This window comes from Poeciliopsis prolifica, unplaced genomic scaffold (assembly GCF_027474105.1).
Source record: "Poeciliopsis prolifica strain line A6 unplaced genomic scaffold, Auburn_PproV2 SCAFFOLD021, whole genome shotgun sequence".
Taxonomy (NCBI): domain Eukaryota; kingdom Metazoa; phylum Chordata; class Actinopteri; order Cyprinodontiformes; family Poeciliidae; genus Poeciliopsis; species Poeciliopsis prolifica.
In genome coordinates, this window is record NW_026562396.1 from 4,628,889 (window position 1) to 4,635,712 (window position 6,824).

The window sequence follows — 6,824 nt, forward strand, 5'->3', positions numbered from 1 at the left end:
AAGCAGTACCGCTTTCCCAAACGGCAAAGATCAGCTACAATCCGTCATACAATTGCTTTTAAAAGTTTACACATCCCTGCAACGTTTCAGGCACGAAATCATTTCAACTTCCTCCACCTATAATGTCAGTTTTTGTATGAAATACAATCCATCGACAAACATATAAGCTAAGAGGGAAATGCAAAAGTAAAAATAAGAAATAAAATGAGCTGCAAAAAACCAGGTTGAATACGTTGTAAAACCTACAAACTACTACTCAGTAGATGCACCTTCCGTCATGATGTGTCGCCTCACATCATGACGGATGCGAGTCAACACATCCGTCATGATGGCATTTAGCTTTCAGGTAAAACGTTCCGATAATAATTGGAAGCCACTGGTGCAACACAAACAATGAACAGCAAACAGGCTGAACAACAAAAGGAATCATTGTGTCGTCTGTGTGAGAAAGTTTCATTTCAGCGTCACCTGAAAACCGAAATGCTTTTGTTCCTTTTGTTTAGCAAGTGGTTTTCTTTAAATGCTTGGGAATTGGTTGAAATGTCAATGAAAAGATCAAGCTATTTTACTTCAATACAACAGCTGCTCGCTGTCATTGCTTCATTGCCCGCATCAATCTCTCACGCTGAGCATCCATTGGGTCTCTAACGATAAACACAGAATAAGTTGTGGCATTTACAATCAGGCTCTGTTTATGCAGTGCTTGGGTTTGATAAGAACACATATTTTATGGCATCTTAGTTGTTAAAGAGTCTTTCTGAATGTTTAGTACGTTGCTAAAAAGTGGAAACAACATGAAACTGCTTAGCAGCTTTACTTTTGTGGATTCATAAAAGGGCTTTGGCGCCTCCTACAGGCAGAGAAAAGGAAAAGCTACATCTAGGAAAGTTTGTGGCGGTTAAATAAAATAGCAAGTTTCATTTTAAAAATAAAGATGTACATTAAAAACGATTCCTACATGCAACATATTTTGTACTATTAAATAGAAAAAAAAACACATTTAATTGAGGGGAAAGTGTAAAAAAATAAAGAGCTACAATAACTTGATTTTACAAATGTGCACCCCATCAAATTAACACTTTGTTGAGTCACATAATTGAATGCTCTTCAGTTCCTGCCTGCTGTAATCTTCAGAGAAACAAGTTCAGCTGTCCTAACAAGGTTTTCCAGATATTTCCTCAGTTGCATCTTTTAGACCAAATGAGTCTGTGAAGGAGTAACATGGTCTAATTTTACAAGTTGGAAAGGACAAAAACCTAAAGGACAGTATTAGTCTGGAAGCTATTGACTTGAGAAATGGGATGTGGAGGAGAAGAGACGATATGGATGAAAGCTGCAGCTGTTGTTAATGTTTGCAGTTTCTCACCTTAAACTTAAAGATGGTGCATCTAAATCATTGCTCACACATTTGATTTTCACTTGATTCAGACGACGTAAATCTCTCAGTATTTTTAGACGCAGTTAAGAAAAATGAACTGTTTACATCATATTTTTATTATTTTTATTTGTTTACTTATTTTTGCGTAACTTTTGAGAGCCGCAGTAAATTACAATGCTGTAACCCGTGACCTTATGCAGGTCACAGGTCACAGGTTCAGGTCCTGTGACCTGACTATAAATTACACTGAAATATAAAGGATATTTAATTTAGATTTTTGTTTTTTAAATTTCATCTATATTTGCTGGGTCTATGATTATATATGTTTTTTCTGCCATGAATCCAACTTAAAAGTCGCTAAATGTTTGCAGAACTACAGGACAGCCCAATTTTATTATTCACATTCCTGACAGTTGGAATTTAAACCTTTCTTGAAGTTGATTAAATAATTGTTTGATTCTTTTACAGCAGGAAAAAGAAATAAATAACGTTACACTCATCTGAATTACAACATTTATTTAAACATTTGTCTCTTCAAATGTTCTGCTTTCTGCAGTGCAATTTGCATTTCCGTCATCTGCCAGCAGGATTAAACGAATGAAAGAGCAACACTTTCTAAGATGAACTCTGATGCTGTTTCCTCTGCATTAACACTCAGCTTGTTGGAGCATCAAAATCCTGTGACAAATCCCAGCTTGCTGTCACACAATAAGCACCGAGGGCTCCGTCATAAAATCAAATCTGCATTCAATTCGAAAACATGTTGATCCCTTCAAATCAGAGGTCGTCTTTTCCCCATGTTCAGCACACCCTTTCAGATCCGAGTCGTTTCTAATCTCGCCGCCTTTTCGTTTCACTGATGGAAACATAATTAAGTGTCCACTGAAGCAGGAGAAGCTGCAGTGAGATTTCAAGTTTGGGTCACCCACACGACGCACGAGAAAGCAAACTGGTGGTAATTTTATCCCATGTGGGAGTCTGATGTAACAAGTGTAGGTGATATTTAGTTTAGCAACACCACACAATTTTTTTTAAATTAACTCCTATGAGCCAAGTGGTTGAGAAGTACTGTTTACTCTGTTCTCTCTACACACTTTTATTCTCTAATAAGCATCTGTAACTCATCAATGAAAACATTTTGAGATGATTTTTGCTCGCAACATGGAGGTGATGATGATGATGATGATGATGGATGTTATCATGAGAAGCAGAATACACTTTGCTCATAAAGTGAGCAAGGTGTAAAAAATGCATGGCTGCTCGTCAACAGTTGTCCAAACCTACTGTTAGATCAATAATAAAAAGTTTAATACATCTTGGACTCCAGCAAGGCTGGAAGACGATGCGTGATGGTGAAGGAGCAGCAAATAGTGGCATCTACCTCCAGGTCTCCTGACACCAAAACACATCCAGATGTTTTTGTTCGCATCTTTGCCAGGGGGCGGCACCAGCAGATGTAGCGCTAACTGTAAGTATGTCGGTGGACGACAGCAACCTTTACTTGTTGTCACTGCTAATGACATATTTACATGAGCCGGCACACAGCTGACGCCTCTCAAAATACAGTCCCCTCATGTGAAGTCATACCTTGGCCTATTACTGCCTGAGTAAGAGTCTCATAAAACCACTTATTATCTGCGTACAGAGCGGACACACACACACACACACACACACGCAAACACAGGTAGTAATTAGCACCTCAAAAGTTGTTTTGAAGTATCTGCAAGAACACAGAGTGATCTGCTGCGAAAGTGCTGATGCTGCGACAGCTGCTGCACTCTGGTGGGTTTAATAAGGCACATGCTCATCTGTGTTCTTCCGAGAAGAACAAATTGTCTTAATCTCACTCCAACTGAACTCTGATCCAGGATATTTACTAATTTATGAGCAGGCTGAGCAGCCGTGGACGAAGGCAAAGTGCAGAAACGAGTGAAGCGGGGCGTGTAATCATTGCTGCGATACTGCCTGGAAAATTTCTTTGAGGCCAAAACCCCATGTGTGTTTTTGACCTGCGGTGGAAAGTCCAGGTCCTGAGGAAGGCCGGCTTTATTTGGATGTATCCCAGTAAGGGATTGTTACTGAGGCTCAGAAGCGAGCTGGATGTTTTGTGACCTTGGGATGAGTGGAAACTGAGTAACGAGAAGTCCGGGTTTTGTGTTCACCTGTTTTAACGACACCTGACCTGACCTCACCTGTCTCAGTCAGGTCTTTGTAACTCACCTGACAGTTAACCTGGGAAGTTATACCAGGTGGCATTACTCAGTCCTGCATCATGCTTACCGGCGTTGCAACCCTGATGTTTCTTATAATAGCATAAGAATGAATTTACTCAACAGTTTTGGACGTCTAGTTGTTCGACTAGTCAAGAAATCACATTTGTCAGCACCAGAAGCCATTCTGTCGTGATACAATTAGTAAACGTCATCTAATTTTTAATAAGTTGTAATTTTCTTCTCACTCTGTGATTCACCCTGATGGGTGTTTGCCTCGCTCTGCCTCCACTCTGCCTCTGTCCAGTCACTGCTGTTGACTTTCCACTGCGGTGCTTGTCAGATGACGCCTCTCCGCTTTGCCCTGCAAGACAGTTTAATCATTCCCCAAGAAAAACAGACAAACTGCAAAGCAAGTTTGAATTGTGCTTTGTCATCTGACAGTTTTCACAGGGATAGCTCAGACTGCTGAAAGCGGGCTTCTGCTGAAGGAACGTCTAATTTATAGAAACGGATTAGTTTTAGAGCTGACGGCTTGTCAAAAGTTTCGGCAGATTCGTACAAATCCTGTCACACACTTCAAACGATTGACACGTCACATTAGTCAGCTTTTTCAATTAAATCAACATTAATTCATAACTGCAATGACATAGTCTACAATGCATAGAACATGACGTGCATCAGTTAGGACTTTAATTACATCTTCACCTTTGACACTGTTTACATCTCTTCAATTCTCTCCTTTTCTCTTTCTAACTGTAATTTAGTGGCGGGTAGATTTGTTTGCTCAATAAAATCCTCGTTGTTATCAAACAGTGAGGATTAAATAAAGTCATTGCTCACACAATGTGAAGACAACCTCAAATACATTGTTGTAACTTATGTTTTCTGTCCCTGCTGCACCGGTGAACTCCCTCTTCCTGCCGGCGTCGGACTCTTTTGCAATAACACAAAGTCACCAGGGCCTCACCTTAAACGTTAAAACCGTGTTAAAATAAAAAAAAAAGCTGAAATTTGTCTTACAGCTTATTCAGTTTGTAATAATTACTTTCCCACTCAAACAAATACTGCAAGGCAAAATGCTGGCGAAAATGGACTTTTTGTTGTTGTTGTTGTTTACATCATTTTGAAGTATTTTCTCATAATACCTTTTCCACATTTCATTATCCAGGATGGATTTTTAATGGGACAGCAATCACAAAGCACATCGAACCAATTCTGACTTCGGAGTCGTCGAATGAAAAAAAAAGGAGAATCTTTAAAAATGTATGAAACAGCAGCAGCACATCAAACATTGTGACATTTCATGAATTCATATCGATTTGAAAACACCGAAATCTTGTTTTGTCTTTGCCCCACCGTGACTGACAGGGAAACTCATCATTGTTTTATAAAAAGGGAAGATGCTTTTGACTGCAGGTGAAAATATTGCCTGCTCACAATCCCTTTATGAAAGAAGTATCCCTTTAAGCACAACTGCGCCCAGAGAAGGACGCCTGATTTGTTTTTCCTCATTGTGAGACGTTTTCTCTGAAAAAGGCTCACCTCCAAATATATAACACTCGCAAAACGACGTTGCTTTCACCCCTGTTTTTAAACCCATTCGGCACAGAGAACAAGGAGTTTTGATTTCAAAATGGCAGACGCCTTTTATGAAACGTTTCTCCCAGGACTTTTTCTCATACCGACTCATATAAACCCCCCCGTTTCCTCCTGGGGGCTTTTCTAAAACTAAAATACTATTAATTATGCCACATGACTGCCCAAATGCTTTAAGCTGGTCAAAATGCGGTGAAAGATAAATCAAAACAAGATTTGATCACAGCTTCTATAAGACACTTTCATGAAACGGAGCTTTGAGACTCACTGAGATTTAGAGTTTCTTTAAAAAAAATAAAATAAAATCATTATCCCACTGATGAGCTCAGTTTGCACACAGGCCTCTAAACACTCCTATATTTTTGTTTTTCAGAGCAAAAAAAAAAAAAAAAAAAGTGTTTACTTGAAACCAGAGCAGCAGTACAGTAATTATCCCTTCTTTGCGAGCAAACTGCACAGATGGGGCCGTCGCTCAGCAAAATGTCATATTTTGTGGCTTTTATTTGTTATGCAAACAAACAAAACAAAACAAAAAAGTTCTGTTTTGGAAAGTCTACAGCCAACCGGCTGAGAAATAAACCTGCTTGATCAGGAACAGCTGTGGCCACTTCAGACGGAGGGAACATGGCGTTATTATGAGGACGTTGAATATTAAAAAGCTCTTATGATCTTTTTATTTTTTTTTTTGAGCAAGGCACAAATTACTCTCCCATTTGTCACGTGGGCTCCAGCACTTGAGCCTAATCAAGAGATGACTCATTTGGCTGCAGCTCTTTTAAATTCACATGTTATCGAAGTTCAGAATATTAGCCTGTAACTTTAGCTGCTTTAAAGATCGTCTGCAGTAATGGTCCCCAGTTTGGGAAAGCAGTGAAGGATTTATAGGGTAAATGTTAAAACACAGGCTGCTTAGAGGCGTAAAAAGTGATACTCTGATCTGATATCAGCGGTCAGGAGGCTGCGTAACTCTGTCAGGGGCCAAAGCTTTTAAAGTGCAGGACCCTGAGGCCTGAGCTCTATTTATGAAGGCACTTTGTGTTCTAACTTTAGCACCTAGAGTTCTGCTCTGAATAAGGGAACGTGTTCAGGCACTGAGGAGCCATCTCAGGTTTTGGTGAATGACCAGGTCGCCTTCCTTTTGACTTCATCTGAACAGCATTATCTCTCAGAAATCAGCTTATCCACTTATTTTTTATGTATTTACTCAGGTAAAACTCGTGTTTGTTATTTCTGACATGTCAAAAATTGAGTTTTTTGATTCCCTCCATTAGTGAGAGAACGCCACTCATCCCGGCCTCCACTAAACGAGTGATGTGTCGTCAATGGGTTGATGGTGAGGGAAACCTCCGAGCACAGAAAAGCTCATGCATTCATAAAGATATTGAATGTCACATTCATTTTGGACTCTCAATAACTTATTTAAACTGTTTGTGTCGCTGGATGAAATGGTTACTCCTCAATCCACTTTAAAAACTGGACCCAGTTGTTTTACTTTCTTCTGATTCACACTGTTAAAATCACGTTTCAAGTTTTATCTCCAGATGACAGTTTGAATTTTCTTTTAGGACGAAGGAAAGCAGTGAAATATTAAAATAACTCCATACATTCTGACATAGAGCAGCTTGAACCAATAGTCT